This window comes from Arachis hypogaea, chromosome 16 (assembly GCF_003086295.3).
Source record: "Arachis hypogaea cultivar Tifrunner chromosome 16, arahy.Tifrunner.gnm2.J5K5, whole genome shotgun sequence".
NCBI classification, from domain to species: Eukaryota; Viridiplantae; Streptophyta; class Magnoliopsida; order Fabales; family Fabaceae; genus Arachis; species Arachis hypogaea.
The window spans coordinates 65,695,890-65,713,175 of NC_092051.1; the positions used below are offsets into that span (position 1 = coordinate 65,695,890).

The 17,286-nt window shown below is 39.8% G+C and overlaps 1 non-coding gene across 1 annotated transcript; it reads left to right on the forward strand.

Moving 5' to 3' along the window:
* Positions 1-16,202: 16,202 nt before the first annotated feature.
* Positions 16,203-16,306, forward strand: LOC112760224 (small nucleolar RNA R71). Its single transcript, XR_003180674.1, has one exon. It is a non-coding gene; the product is annotated as a small nucleolar RNA R71 (small nucleolar RNA).
* The last annotated feature ends 980 nt before the right edge of the window (positions 16,307-17,286 follow it).

Consider the following 17,286-nt stretch of genomic DNA (forward strand, 5'->3'; position numbering starts at 1 on the left):
TACGCTGACTTGGAACGCCAATTTGGGCCATCAAATCTCAGGCAAAGTATAAACTATTATATATTTTTGGAAAGCCCAGGATGTCTACTTTCCAACGCAATTAAGAGCGCGCCAATTGAGCTTCTGTAACTCCAGAAAATCTACTTCGAGTGCAGGGAGGTCAGAATCCAACAACATCTGCAGTCCTTTTTTAGTCTCTGAATCAGATTTTTGCTCAAGTCCCTCAATTTCAGCCAAAAAATACCTGAAATCATAGAAAAACACACAAACTCATAGTAGAGCCTAGAAACATGATTTTTATTTAAAAACTAATAAAAATATAATAAAAACTAACTAAAACATACTAAAAACATACTAAAAACAATGCCAAAAAGCGTATAAATTATCCACTTATCAGTCGTCAAGTAAAAACTCACTGTATAGTGAGGTTAAATCCCACAGGGATTGGTTGGTTGATCAACGTTAATTGGAGAATTGTTCTAGTTGAGCTAAATCGAAATTGAGTTGGGAATTGTGGAATGTAAATTTGGCGGGAAACTTAAATTGCAAGAAATTAAATGACAGAAATTAAAGTGCGAGAAATTAAATGATAGAAGCTTAAATGGCCAGAGATTAAATGGGAATGGGGATTAAGTATGAAATTAAAGAGCAGAATGTAAATAGAAAGGGTAGATCAGAGATGGGGATTCATTGAGTTTCAGGAGATATTGAACTCTCCGAATCAAATCATTTTCATCTCTTTCTCAATCAATGCATTCATTGCCAATGGCAATCTTAGATGATTGGATCCCAATGTCTTGGCTCACCAATCTCTCTAAGCATGAACAATTGCCCAATGTCTTGATTTAATTACTCATGGAAAGAGTTAATGTTCGGTCGCTGATTATACCACACAAATTCATAGATCAAAGTATTGGTAGGATTAAATGTCCCAATATCCATCCAACCCCCAATCTAATCCAATGCGAGGAAGCAATTCTAGCATGAATTCTTCATCCCTCTCTCAAGGATCCGAAGAATTCCAATTATGGATAGCTTTGATGAGGGAAAAACGATTCCACACAAACTCACCGGCAAGTGTACCGGGTCGCATCAAGTAGTAATTACTCACAATAGTGAGGTCGATCCCACAGGGATTGATGGATTGAGCAAATTTAGTATGGTGATGAATTTAGTTAAGTGAATATTTGATGATTTGAGTGAAATTTGATTAACAGAAGTAAAATTGCAAGGAAACTAAAGTGTAGAATTGAAATTGGCCAAAACTTAAATTGCAGAAGAAATAAATTGCAAAAACTTAAGGTGCAAGAAATTAAAAGGGCTGAAACTTAAAGTGCAAAAAAGGTAAATGGCTGAATCTAAATTGCAAGGCATGAAGATTAAAGGGATTTGGGTACTGGGATTCAAAATAGAACTGGAAATATAAAGTGCAGTGAATTAAAGAACTCTCAGATGGAAAAACACAGAAAACAGATCAAATCAATACCAAAACAGAAATGTAAAAGTGCAGAAAAATCGAAACAGAATGAAAACTTAGATCCACTTTAGATTTCTAAAAGAGAAATTGACGATTCCAATAGAATAACAAAATAGAAGGAAAATCTAGATCTCAATTGCTCTCTTAACAAACAGAAAAAAATTTCAGAAGAAAGTAAAATGAAAAGTGAACTATGATCAAATCTTCAATTCTAAGAACTACAAAAGGAAAAGTAAAAGATGGTTCTCAAATGAAGAAATTCAGCAGAATTCTTCAACCCAAGTTCAAGACCCAAAATAGAAGAGTAACAGTTGCAGAAGAGAGAAAGCAAAACGGAATGGAAAATTTAGATCTGATTGATGAGCGGATAATTTATACGCTTTTTGGCATTATTTTTACATAGTTTTTAGTATGATTTAGTTAGTTTTTAGTATATTTTTATTAGTTTTTAATAAAAAATCACATTTCTAGACTTTACTATAAGTTTGTGTGTTTTTCTGTGATTTCAGGTATTTTATGACTGGAATTGAGGGACTTGAGCAAAAATCAGATTCAGAGGTTGAAGAAGGACTGCAGATGCTGCTGGATTCTGACCTCCCTGCACTCAAAGTGGATTTTTTGGAGCTACATAACTCCAAATGGTGCGCTCTCAATTGCGTTAGAAAGTAGACATCCAGGGCTTTCCAGAAATATATAATAGTCCATACTTTTCTTGAGTTTAAATGACGCAAACTGGCGTTCAACGCCAGTTCCATGTTGCATTCTGGAGTTAAACGCCAGAAACAGGTTGCAAAGTGGAGTTAAACGCCAGAAACAGGTTACAAACTTGCGTTCAACTCCAAGAGAAGCCTCTACACATGTAAAGCTCAATGCTTGATGACAAGTCATCTTAGCCTAGTTTCACTAGCCTTTTTCCTTTGTTTTCAATAGGTTTTATGCACTTTCTTGAGCCATAAGTAAGCCATTTGGGTAGAATTTCATGTTTTCCTTAGATTCAATCAACCATGGATAAATTGATGTATTTTCATGAGTTTTTATGCCATAATCACTTGAATTTCAAGAAGAAGAAGAACTCTCATGATTATAGCATAGCTTTGATGCAATTGTTGATTGATGATAGGTGGAAAGAGGCTTGAAAGAAGGTTGAAGAAAAGGGGACAGCAAGGGGCAAGAAAAAAGGACTCACGTTTGAGCTAAAGTTTGCCTCAAACTTGAACTCAAACATGAGGAAGATTGCATTTTCACCCTGGAGGTACACCAAGTTTGCGCCAACGTTTGCCTCAAACTTGAGGTCAAACGTTGGCTTGAAGATTCTTCACCCATGAGAAGCAACGTTTGCGCCAACGTTTGCCTCAAACTTGAGGTCAAACGTTGGCACCACAAGAACAAGCAAAAGCACCCCTGGAGCTTGGCAACGTTTGCGCCAACGTTTGCCTCAAACTTGAGGTCAAACGTTGGCGCCATATTAGCAAAGAAGAGCACTCTGTTTAATGCCTTGGAAAAGCCAACGTTTGCGCCAACATTTGCCTTAAACATTGGGCCAAACGTTGGCCAAAAGAAATTCATGGGAGGAGCCACGTTTAAGCTCAAGTTTGACCTTAAACGTTGAGCCAAACGTGGATGGCAGCAAATGGGGTTCTGCATGATGTTTAGTACGAAGACGTTTGAGTCAACGTTTGCCTCAAACGTTGATTCAAACGTGAATGGTTCATGGACCGGTTCACAAGTGGGTTTCTTCCCAACACCAAGAGAAATCAACAGAGGCTATTATCAACCCAATTCCATCGAGACCAAAGGCCCAATTGAAGGCTTGAAGACCATTAGAAGAGAGTGTATAAATAGCTAAGAATTTAAGCTTTTCGGGGAGCTTTCCTTTTTAGAATTTTTGACTACTTATAGTAGAGAGCTCATCTTTACATTCTTGAGTTGTTGCTTTTAGAATTGGAGAGTTCCTGGGAAGGAGAATTGAATTCTCTTCCCCTGGGTTATTTTTGCTTTCTTCTCTATACACTTTTTTTAAATCTTGGGGGTTGGAGAATTGAAGGAATTCTGTTTCAATCTCACCCTGAGATCTCTCTGTTTGATTTACTGGAATTTTTGAGAAAGCAATATTTGAATTCCTTTCTTCTACTGCTTGATATTTACTTTTCTTGCAATTGAATTCTAAATTTGCATCTAGGAAGGCATTGAGATCTAGACTTGGTTATCTAGTCTCTTGGGTCCTGAGATCTGGAGTTATCATTTTATTTTCTCTGTTGAATGCTTTTCAAGTTCATTTACATTTCTATTTTAGATCCGGTTCAATTCAAGTCATCTTTTACTCTTCTAAGTGTTGAGATTTATTGTTCTTTTGTTTATTTCTTGCAATCCCACATCCCTGGCCCATTTACAATTCAAGCCATTTACATTTCTTGCACTCTAAGATTCTGCAATTTACATTTCTTGCGTTCTAAGTCTCTGCCATTTAATTTCTTACTCTTTAAGATTCAGCACTTTTATTTGCTTTTCTCTTTAATTTACTGCAAATTCCCCTTCCCCCTTTACAATTCATGCAATTTAGTTTCTACAAATTACAAACCACTCAACCAATACTTGATTTGCTTGACTAAATCAACCACTAAACTAAAATTGCTCAATCCTTCAATCCCTGTGGGATCGACCTCACTCATGTGAGTTATTATTACTTGATGCGACCCGGTACACTTGCCGGTTAGATTTGTGTGTTTGAAATTAATTTTTCAAAAATACATCATCAAGTTTTTTGCGCCGTTGCCGGGGATTGAATTAGATTGACAATGATTAAGTGAAGTGAAGATCTAGATCAAGCACTTTTTATTTTCTGTTTCTTTAATTTTTGACTAACACACTAACTGTTTGAATTTTTGCTTAAGCCAACTAACATTTCACTTCAGCAATGGATTGAAGTGTTATTGCCTTTCTGGTGTTGTGTGATTCTTATGCTTTGGTTGTATGTCAGGTACAAGGAGAATTATACCCACTTCTTGTGAACAAGACGAAAGAAACCTCAGAAGATTAAGAAGAGCTGAAAGAGGGAAAAACATTGTTGGAGAAGAGGAGTCAGAAGAAGAATTCTAAGATATGGAGGAACACTTAACAAATCCACCAAATGGAGCAGAAGGGACAGCCAATAACAACAGAGAAGAGTTTTGGCTTCCTACACATGTGCAGATCCTAGACAATATGGGAGTAGCATTCTCACCCCAAATGTTAATGCAAATAACTTTGAACTAAAGTCACAACTCATCACCTTGGTTCAAAACAATTGTTCTTATAGAGGAGGACCACTTGAAGACCCTAACCAACACTTGTCCACCTTCTTAAGGATTTGTAACACTATCAAAACCAATGGTGTGCACCCTGACAGTTACAAGCTACTGCTATTTCCATTTTCTCTCAGAAACAAAGCCACTTAATAGTTGGAATCCTTCCCAAGAGACAGCATCAACAATTGGGATGATCTAGTAACCAAGTTCCTTGCCAAGTTTTACCCACTTCAAAGAGTTATTAGATTGAAGACTGAAGTGCAAACATTCACACAAATGGATGCTGAACCCTTGTATGAGGCATGGGAACGATACAAAGCTCTAATTAGGAAGTGTCCACCGGGAATGTTTAGTGAGTGGGACAGATTGCAGAATTTCTATGAAGGCTTGACACTGAAATCTCAAGAGGCTTTGGATTATTCAGCAGGAGGCTCTTTACAACTAATGAAAACTGCAGAGGAAGCCCAAAATCTCATTGATATGGTGGCCAACAACCAGTATTTCTTTGGTCACCAAAGGCAACGCCAACCATCACAACGGAAAGGAGTAATGGAGTTGGAAGGAGTGGATTCAATCTTAGCTCAAAACAAAATGATGCAGCAGCAAATTCAACAACAATTTGAGCAAATGGCCAAGAGGATTGATAGTCTCCAAGTTGCAGCAGTCAACATAAGCCAACCATCAAACACATGGGTACAAAATGAAGAAACTCAAGAGGAGCAGCAGCAAGAACAAGTCCAGTACATGCACAACTAAAATTCTGGGTCAAATGAGGTATATGGAGACACCTACAATCCATCCAGGAAGAACCACCCAAACCTTAGGTGGGGGGACAATCACAACCAGAATCAACAACCATGGCAGAGGAACTCAAATTAAAACACTTCAAGAAACAACCAAAACCACAACCAACAGCAAACTAACCAAAACCCTTACAGAAAACCCCAAAACAACTACCCCAACTCCAACCATTATCCATCCAATAACCAACCCACCAACCAAAATGCCTACCATCCACCATCCACATCTCACAACCAACCGCAAACATCACCAGAATCTCAAAGAATCACTAACCTGGAAACCTTGATAAACAAAATGTGGAAACAACAAGAAATGACAGCCAAGAACCAAGAAGCCTCCATAAAGAATATGGAGAGGCAAATTAGTCAGCTCTCTAAACACCTTGCAACAGAGAGACCATCAAGTTCCCTGCCAAGTGACATAATTCCAAATCCTAAGGAAGAGTGCAAGGCGATACAGTTAAGAAGTGGGAGAGTATTGATGAGTAACAATGACATTACAAAGAAGCAAGTGGAGAGTAGCAAGAGGCCAATAGAGGAGGAAAAGCCAACACACGCAGAGGAAGCCAATGATCAAGATGTGATGCCAAACAAGAGCACTGAGAAGCCAAGAAGGAAAGAAGACCAACCAATCACTTTGCAAAAGGGAGAGCTGGTTCCAGGACAGCAGCAAGTGGAGAAGAACTTTACACCTCCATTGCCCTATCCTCAAAGGTTCAGCAAAGAAACTAAGAACCAACACTTCCATAAGTTCCTTGAGACTTTCAAGAAACTGGAGATAAACATTCCACTGGCTGAAGCATTGGAGCAAATGCCTCTGTATGCCAAGTTTTTGAAGGAACTTATCAACAAGAAAAGAAGTTGGCTAGAGAAGGAGACCGTGTTGCTCACTGAAGAATGCAGCGCTGTACTTCAAAAGGGAATCCCACCAAAGCTTAAAGATCCAGGGAGTTTTGTAGTTTCTTGCACCATAGGCAAAATGACATTAGACAAGGCCCTTTGTGATCTTGGAGCTAGTATCAACTTAATGCCTTTATCCATGATGAGGAAGCTGGTTATAGAAGAACTCAAACCCACCAGGATGTCGCTAGTCATGGCAAATAGATCAATCAAGACACCTAACGGAATTGTGGAAAATCTGTTAGAGAAGGTTGGGGATTTTATCTTCCCTGCGGACTTTGTAATCCTGGATACTGAAGAGGAAGGAAATAATTCAATCATCCTAGGAAGACCATTTCTAGCAACTGCAAGAGCTATTATCGATGTAGAAAAGGGAGAGATGATCTTCAGAGTACACAATGAGCAAATGGTCATAAATGTTTTCAAGTCCATGCAGCACCCCCCTGAGCTAGAGGATCACTTGAGAGTGGACATGATAGAGAGCCAGGTGGAAGAAATGTTAGATATTAATCATCATGAGCAGGAAGAGGAAAGTAACCAAGAGACAACAGAAGAGTAAATAGCCGAGATTTCCAAAAACAAAGAGGGGAAGCCAGACAAGAAGGAAGAAGTGCAAAAACAAGAATTGAAGCCATTACCCACCCATCTCAAATATGCATTTCTTGGCACATCAGAGAGCTTCCCAGTGATCATAAATTCATCCCTGATAAAAAAGGAAGAAAGAGAACTGCTTGATGTACTCAAAGCTCACAAAGATGGTTTAGGATGGACCATTGACGACCTGAAAGGCATCAGCCCTGCAGTGTGTATGCATAAGATTCTCTTGGAGGACAATTCCAAGCCAATAGTTCAACCTCAGAGAAGGCTAAATCCCACAATGAAGGAAGTTGTCCAGAAGGAAGTAATGAAGTTGTGGAATGCAGGGATAATCTTCCCAATATCTGATAGCTCATGGGTAAGCCCAGTTCAAGTTGTACCAAAGAAAGGAGGAATGATAGTCATCACCAATGAGAAAAATGAGTTAATTCCTACTAGAACAGTGACTGGGTGGAGGATGTGCATAGACTATAGAAGATTGAATGATGCCACAAGGAAAGATTATTTTCCTCTCCCATTCATTGATCAGATGCTGGAAAGATTGGCCAGCCATGCCTATTATTGCTTCTTGGATGGGTATTCTGGGTACAATCAAATCGTGGTGGACCCCAAGGACCAAGAGAAGACTGCCTTCACATGTCCATTTGGAGTTTTTGCATACAGGAGGATGCCCTTTGGGCTATGCAACGCCCCAGCCACATTTCAGTGGTGTATGCTCTCCATTTTCTCTGATATGGTCAAAAAGTTTTTAAAGGTCTTCATGGATGACTTTTCTATTTTTGGTGACAATTTCAACGCTTGCCTGAAACATCTAACTCTTGTCTTGAAACAGTGCCAAGAAACTAATTTGGTTTTGAACTGGGAGAAGTGCCATTTCATGGTACCCGAAGGGATTGTTCTTGGTCACAAAGTTTCAAGAAAAGGGATAGAGGTTGACAAGGCAAAAGTGGAGATCATAGAAAAACTCCCTCCACCAACTAATGTGAAATCTGTTAGAAGTTTCTTGGGGCATGCAGGATTTTATAGAAGGTTTATCAAGGATTTTTCTAAAATAGCCAAACCCTTGAGTAATCTGCTAATGATCGATAATCCTTTTTGTCTTTGATGAAACTTGCCAGCATGCCTTTGAAACTTTAAAAAAAAGACTCACAACAGCACTAATAATCACACCCCCGAATTGGGAACTACCTCTTGAACTTATGTGTGATGCGAGTGACATAGCAATTGGTGCTGTACTTGGACAAAAGAAGGGAAACTTGCATCATGTCATATATTATGCAAGTAAGGTTTTGAATGAGGCTCAAAAAAATTACACCACAACAAAAAAGGAGTTGTTGGCTGTAGTTTATGCATTTGACAAAGTTTAGTTCATACTTGATAGGTTCCAAAATTGTGGTTTATACTGACCATGCTGCCCTTAAGTATTTAATGTCAAAACAGGATGCTAAACCAAGACTTATCAGGTGGATATTACTCCTACAAGAGTTTGATATTGAAATAAAGGACAGGAAGGGCACTGAAAACCAAGTTGCTGATCACTTATCGAGGCTACCAAAAGAAATAATTCAAGAAGCCTCACAGCCTGTAAATGAAAGCTTTCCAGACGAACATCTGTTGCAGATCCAACAAGCACCTTGGTTTGCTGACATAGCAAACTACAAAGTGGGGAGAAAGATACCTCAAGAATTCTCTAAGCAACAAGTAAAGAAGCTAATTGATGCTCGGAAAACTTGTCTCTCAACAAATCTCCCTTCGGCAAGTGTACCGAAGTTGTCGTCAAGTAAAAACTCACAATAGAGTGAGGTCAAATCCCACAGGGATTGATTGATCAAGCAACTTTAATTAGAAGAATGTTCTAGTTGAGCGAATCCAGGATTTGGGTTGAGAGTTGCAGAAAATAAAATGGCGGGAATGTAAATAACAGAAAAGTAAATGCTAGAATTAAAGGACTGGAAGTAAATGACTGAAAATAAATTGCAGAATTGTAAATGGGAATGGGGGATTTGCTCATAAAAGTAAATGGCAGAAATTAAAGAGAATGGGTAAGATCAGAGATGGGGAGTTCATTGGGCTTAGGAGATGTTGCAATTCTCCAGATCAAGTTCATTTTCATCTCTTCCTCAATCAATGCACTCATTGGTCTCCTTGGCAATCTTAAGTGATTGAATTACAATTTCTTGCAATTCAATCTCTCAAATCTTGATCAATAGCCAAATCCTTGGTCAATTGCTCATGAGAAGAGATGAAGTATGGTCACTGATTATACCACATGCATTTCCCAAATCAAGTATTGAGAGGGTTATAGTCACATACCCATCCAAACCCAATTTGGTCTAGCATAAGAAAGCATTTCTAGCTTGATCTCTTCATTCCTCTTTCAAGGTTCAAAAGAGATCCAAGTTTGAATAGCTTCTCTTCCAAGATAACTACTCAATTGGATGAAGATCGAAAGCTTTCAAGTAAAATCAAGAGGAAAGATAGAAGAAGAATAATGAAAATTAGTATTGATCCATCAAATTACAACAGAGCTCCCTAACCCAATGAAAGGGGTTTAGTTGTTCATAGCTCTTGAAAATGAAAACAAAGATGGAGAATACATCATAAAACTAGAATTTGCAAAGAAAGTAAAATACAGAGAGTAGTTCTCTTTTTCCCAACCTCCAGAGCTCTTTACAATTCAAAGCTACTCCTATATATACTACTCTTCTCAGCTTCTAGTTTACTCTTCAAGTCTTGGGCCTTTGGATCTTGAGTTTGAAGCAGTTCTTTTCTTCATTTGGGCTTGGCTTTACTTGCAGAGAGAAAGTGCTAAGTGAGCAGAGACTTCAGCTCAGGACGTTAGGGGTGTTAATATTTAGTGAGAATATAAGTTCGAGAACGTTAGTGACACTTAACATTGTCACTAACGTTCCAATGCACCCCTTTGCCTTACGTTAAAACCCACGTTAACTAGGTTAACGTGGCTTTTAACGTTGCCTTGTTAATCCTTCGAGAACGTTAGTGACACTCAACATTGTCACTAACGTTCCAGTGTGCCCCTTCTTGTTTCACGTTAAAGCCCACGTTAACTAGGTTAACGTGGCTTCTAACGTGGTCCTTGCCAACCTTCGAGAATGTTAGTGACACTCAACATTGTCACTAACGTTCCAATGTGCCCCTGGGTCTCACGTTAGAGTCCACGTTAACTAGGTTAACGTGGCCTCTAACATGGCCATCTTTAGCCATCCCAACGTTAGTGACAATGTTGAGTGTCACTAATGTTGGATAATCCTTCATTCCTCATCGTTAGCTTCCACGTTAACTAAGTTAACGTGGAGGTTAACGTGACTCTTGGGGGTTGTGTGGTTGCTTCAACGTTAGTGACAATGTTGAGTGTCACTAACGTTGGCTTCTCTTCCCCCCCTTAATGTTAGAGGCCACGTTAACTAGGTTAACGTGGCTTCTAACGTGGCCACTTATGAGTAATTTCCAACGTTAGTGACAATGTTAAGTGTCACTAACGTTGGCTCAACTTCTCTTCTCCACGTTAGAGTTCACGTTAACTTAGTTAACGTAACTCTCTAACGTGGGCATTGATGGCTTTTTGAGAATGTTATTGGCAATCACTTTTCTCATTAATCATGCAAGTTACCTCCCCTTTTCTTGCTTCCTTTTTGGTCCTGAAATCAAGCAATAAAGTGCATCAAAGCTCTAGTCCAAGTCATGAGTAATGCAACATAATATTTGTCACTAAACTTATGCAAAATCCTCATGAAATTATGTAAAATGCACAATGTATGCTTGAATCAAGGCATAAGTGAATATTTATCCAAAACTAGCTTATTTCCTAAAGAAATGTATGAAACTATCCTAAAAACAGTAAAGAAAAGGTCAGTGAAACTGGCCAAGATGCCCTGGCATCACAACACCAAACTTAAAGCTTGCTTGTCCCTAAGCAAGTACTGGAACAAGAGAATGATGAATGGAATATCCAGAGGAATGAGTCATCCTTATGGAAGTCATATTACCGATTTTATGGTGGTTTCATGCATAGCAACTTAGGTTCATTCCATTACTGGCTTTCAGACTTTTATCATGTCCCTAAATACTTACTTTGTTTATATCTCATGAGACTTTTATTCATTGATCCTTTTATTGTTATTTCAAGGGTTATTTGTGTTATTTAGGCTAAGTGCTCTGTAAGGGGGCAACTCTTTAAGATAAGCTTTCAGCCAACACTCCCAAACCAGTTGGTTCAAGGTGCTAGGTGTTGAAGCACCCCTAAGGACTTACTCCCTCAAGTCTCTCCCCCATACATACACACCACAGGCATATAGTTTATTTATTTTCTTTTCTTGAGACCTTGGTGTCCAGCACCTCTTTGGGTTACTAAATGCTCTGTAGTGAGGGTTACTCTTGATAATGGATTTTCAGCTGATAATCCTGGGTTAGTTAACCCAAGTTACCAAGTGATAAAGCACCCCTAAGAGCTTATTCATCCAAGTAGATCCCTCACACAGGAGCACCACAGACACTTGCCTCAAGCTTAAAACCATTGATGCCTAGCCTTATTGCTTACTCTTTTTCTTTTGTTTTTCACTTCCATTGTTCTTTCCCTTTTCTCCTCTTAGGATCTTGTTATTAACTTAGTCTCATGAGTGTATCCAAAGCAAGGTATTCAGGATAGATAGTTGTCCTCCTAGCCTTGTGGTTGAACCAACTTAGCTAACTTATGACTACCCCAAAGATTCATGAATGCACTTCCACAATATCAACTCCACTCTGGTCTTTTAAAAACATAATCCTTCTCTTCTTCAATTTGATTTAAAAGGGACAAGCTTACAAGAAAGGGAAGTAATGATGTAGTGACATAAAGACCAGTGCACATAGACTCTCTTCAATACCAAAAACAAAAAAATAACATGATTTGAAAAAGGTTCAAACATAACATGGAAGCAAGTTCTATTTCATACAAGATCTTCCTTATTTAAAACATAGAGAAAGATGGAACAAAGAAGGAACTCCACCACCTTTTACTATTGTGGATGTCCACGCTCTTTTCCTTGCTTGTCCTCCTTGTTTCCTCTTGTATTTCCTCGCATCCGTGCCAATCTTCCTTGCTTCCAATCCTCAAGTGCCTTCCTCACTGACTCATGACTCTCTTCCACCCTTTGTCTTTCCTTTCGTGCTAATTCATCCTTCATTTCATCATACTTGGCTATTCCTGGATGCAATATTGGCAGCTGTCCCACTAAGTAGCCGAGCCTGGCTTGAGTATTTATCTGATGTCCTGTTTGACTCATGTAAACTCCTTCTGCGAATGCCCTTTGCTCGTCCAATAGTTCTGCCTGTTCTATTTGTCTTCGATGCATCTCATGTATGTGTGCCCCTTGATGTGCTTGGATGTTGATTAGCCTCTGGGTGGATTCTTGTTGCTCGTTTTGCCTTTGTTCCATCCTGTTGAATGCTTCTCCCCATTGTTGTCCTTGGTTTAGTTGTTGTTCCATCATTTGCCTTTGCCACTCATCTTGCTGAGTCCTCCATCTTGAAAGTATTTCCTCTTGCTGCCCCATCATCTGTAATTGAAGCTCTTTCTGTACTCCTTGGCCTTCCAAATATTGTCTAGATAAGCCATCAATGGCCTCCTGCAATTGGTGCATGTCCAAGGTCTGTTGTGCTGATCCCTCTGAGACTTGGCCTTCCACTACTTGAGGGGCTGTCCTCTTTCTTTGCTTCCGTTGAGGCAGGGGGATGCTGCAGCATTCATCCTTCGGACCGTTATTGGAATGCCTTCCTTTATCCAAACGGGGTCCTCATCTTCAAAAACCACCCTAGCTTTCTTGCATATTCGGTAAATAGTGCTGGGGTAACCTAATGTTCCTCTTGAGTCGCTTTTCTCTGCCATCTTTCTAATTCCTTGAGCTATGATCTCATGAACCTTGATTTCTCCTCCCTTGAGTATACAATGCACCATTGTTGCTCTCTCGAGATTCACCTCTGAGTTGTTTGCAGCTGGGAGGATGGACCTCCTCACTAGCTCAAACCACCCCTTGGCTTCAGGAGTGAGGTCTGTTCTCTTAATGAACTTTGGTTTATTTCTAGCACCCCTTTCCCAGTCAGCTCCTGGTACACAAAGGTCTCGTAAAAGCTGGTCATAATTGGGGTTGTTGTCCAATCTTGAGTGATAACTTTCTTCTTCAAACGGTATAGACCGTAGCTTCAATGCCCTCATTACACTCATAAGACCAAAATCCACCATTGTTCCTCTCACAAAGCTTGTATATGACTCATCTTTCTTATCATACCTGACTGCATTTGCATAAAATTCTCTTATGAGATTTGCATTCACCTTTGTGACCGGGTCAGTGAGGAGCTCCCATCTTCTCCTTTCTACCTTCTCTGTGATTTCGGGGCATTCAGTCTTCTTAACTTGGAATCCCAGCTCATAAATGATTTCCTTATCAACCATCCACCCGTATTGCAATGCATGATGCAAGCTTCTAAATCTCTTCTCATCATATGGGTGTTCTTCCATGGGTTCCTTCCCTTCCCTTCTCTTAGAACTTGAAGATGCCATGAATGATGGTTAATATGTGAAGGTGGTAAGGTTGTGGAGACTTTTGGTTGTTTAGGGTTTTATGGCAGTGAAGAGAGTAGGAAAAAAAATGTTTATAATTGATAGAGGGTGTCTTGTACAGAAAGGAAGAGTGGTGAAGGGTGTGTGATGACAATGAAAGGTAATACGGACAAGGGTTGTTTATATATAGAAGTTGTGAAGGAATGGAGGGTGTAGATTGATGAAATAGTCACTTGATGGACGGTTGGGGTTATGCATGGCTAGAAGACAAGGATCATCACTTTATGATGGGGATTGCTCGGTCTTCTAGGGGTCCCATTTTTTTCAATGTTGCATGGCAACATTTTCCAATGTATTCCCTCTTTTTGTGGTGTCCGAACCTTCTTTGTTTGGCTGTCCAATCTATCCCTTTTAATGCTCCTTTTTCTTTCCTATAAAGACAAACTAAGTAAAGTAAGAAAAGATATTAAAATGACCATATAAATTTTATGGCTAATATTAATAAAGGGGAAGAAAGGATTTGATTGTTTATCTATGAATTCCAACTAACTAACTAACTATTGGTGGGTCCTTATATGCATTTTGGTGGCACCATGAGGTGACACCAAACTTAGTTTGAATCACTGTGATGAAAGTTTTGTGTTCAAAGCTCCCAAGACTAGCATGCAACTTGGTTTGCTTTGAACACCAAACTTGTTCCTCACTATATTCTGCATAAGAAGATTTTCACCAATTGTTTGTTAAGTTTGGATTGAAGCTCATAAAGATTGACTTATTCATTATCATCTGAAAGCATATAAAACATGGGTTGCCTCCCATGAAGCGCTTCTTTAGCGTCACTAGCTTGACGTTTTTCCTTCATCATGGTGGTTGGTGGTGCTTAAAGTCCTCCCCTCTTGGTGTGGACTTGTATCCATTGGTTGGATCAATAATCTCCACATGTTCCAGGGAAAGAACTCTGTTGATAGTGAAGACCTTGGGTAATTGAGATGGCATAGTAGGGAGATTAGGGGGAATATCTGGGAAGTAGGCTGAGAAAACTCTATCCCCTGGAGAGAAGTCTTCCGTAGGGATCTTCTTGTTCTTCCACCCTCTTGGTACCTTCTTCTTTGTTTCTTTTGAGGTTGCCTTCCCCTTGGTGACCTCTTTTTCTAAAGGAGCTGTGGTGCTGTCTTCACCTGCCTCTAGAGGTTTAGGTTCCTCCAACTTTTCCTTGAGCTGTGGCAATTGCTGTTTTCCTTGTTTGTCAGTTAAGGGGATCTCAGAATGAACTGGCTGTGCTTTAGTGCTTGTTTCCTCCTTCAGTGTCTCATTATCATTTGTGTTTAGTTCCTTGTCCTCTTGATCTGTTTCTTGTGAGAGTTTGAAAACATTGAAGCTGAGTCGTTCATCATGGATTCTCAATATTAGCTCCCCTTTCTCTACATCAATAAGTGCTCTGGCCGTAGCTAGGAATGGTCTTCCCAATATGATTGGATGAGTGTGACTCTCTTCCATGTCCAGAATGACAAAGTCTGTTGGGAGAAAGTACTTCCCAACTTTTAGCAACACATTTTCCACCACTCCTATTGCTTGCTTTTGAGTTTTGTCAGCCAGTCTGATAATGACATCTGTGGGCATTATCTCATTGATCTGCAGCCTCTTCACCAGGGATAAGGGCAGTAAGTTGATGCTGGCCCCTAAATCACATAGTGCTCTATCGAACATGTTTTCACCTATGGCACAAGGTATATGAAAACTTCCTAGGTCTCTTCTTTTTGTAGGCAACTCAGGTTGAATAAGGGCACTACATTCCTTATTCATCACTATAGTCTGCCCTCCCTTGAGTGAGCTTTTCCTGGGAAGAATTTCCTTCATATACTTGATGAATGCAGGCATTTGTTGAATTGCCTTGATGAATGGTATGTTCACATGCAGAGATGCAAACAAGTCTAGGAACCTTGAGTATATTCTTTTTCCCACAGCACCATTGAGCAGTTGAGGGAATGGTGCATAGAGCTTCAGCAGCTTTTGTTGTGAGATTTCTGGTTCTTTGTGATCTCTATCCTCCTCCTTTGTTGAGTTGTCTTCAGGTTGTTTGCACACTTTGCTTTGCTTGTCTTCAATCTCTTGATCACTTGTAGTGACCATTTTGCAACCTTCCCATCTTACTTTCTTTGCTTCTCCCTTGGGGTTTTTCCATACTCCCCTCTGCTGAAGCTCACAACAAAAGCTGCTGAAGCTCTATTCAATCTTGCTCCTGACTCCCCTCTGCTTCTTCATTCACTCCTTCTTGGATTGTTGATGAAGATGAGATTGCTGCTACTTGGTTCCTCTCCATCTTCTTGGTGAGGTCAGCCAGCTGTTAGGTAATGAGCTTGTTTTGGGCCAACAGAGCATCTACATTGTTTAGCTCCATCACTCCTCTTGTATTCCCTCTTTCGAAAGCATAGAAGTAGTCATTTTCTGCTACTGTTTCAATAACATCTATGGCTTCCTCAATGGTCTTCTTCTTGTTCAAGGATCCTCCAGATGAATGGTCTACTGCCTTCTTTGACTCATAAGAGAGCCCTTCATAGAAAATGTGCAGCTGGACCCATTCGTTGAACATGTCAGGTGGACACCTCCTTGTTAAGTCTTTGAACCTCTCCCATGCTTCATACAGAGTCTCACCATCTTGTTGCCTGAAGGTTTGAACCTCAGCTCTCAGCCTATTGATTCATTGAGGAGGATAGAATCTTGCTAAGAATTTGTTCACCACATCCTCCCAAGTTGTCAAGCTCTCCCTTGGGAAGGATTCCAGCCACTTGGCTGCCTTGTCTCTGAGTGAGAAGGGAAATAAGAGCATTCTATAGGCGTCAGGATGAACACCATTAGATTTCACTGTGTCACATATTCTCAGGAAGGTGGTCAAATGTTGATTGGGGTCTTCTTGAACACCTCCTCCAAACGAACAGTTGTTCTGAACAAGGGTGATGAGCTGTGGTTTAAGTTCAAAGTTGTTGGCATGGATTGTTGGCTTTTGGATGCTACTTCCACAATTGCCTGGGTTTGGATTAATGTTAGAGCCCAAAACTCTTCTATCCTCCCCAGCATGATTTGCTCCACCTCCTCTGCCATGGTTGTGAGTCTCTTCTTCATGATGATTTTCCATGTTTTCCTCCATGTTTGGTTCAAAGTATTCCTCAAACTGTTCCTCCTCTTCTTCAGCACCAACTACTCGTTTTTCTTTTGCCTCCCTCCTTAGTCTAAGGAAGGTTCTCTCCGGTTCAGAATCAAAGGAAGTTGAAGCCCCGCTTCTTCTCCCTGTCATATAACCAACAAGTACAAGCAGAGAAAATAGGTGCAGACAGTATTTGTGTCAGAATTGCTGTTAGTTGTGGGTGATGCAATATATCAAACAGTTTGTGGGTTAGCAAACAGAATTGAAAATAACAAAGAAAAAAACAAAAGAGTAGAGGGAGAAGGGAAGAAGTATAACTAAAACAAAAAGTAAATCACTCAAACAGAAAATGAAATTCACAAAATAAAATGCTCAATCTAGTGATCTTCCAATCTAACCATTGTTGATGCACAATCAATCCCCGGCAACGGCGCCATAAACTTGATGCACGGAAAACTTGTCTCTCAACAAATCTCCCTTCGGCATGTGTACCGAAGTTGTTGTCAAGTAAAAACTCACAATAAAGTGAG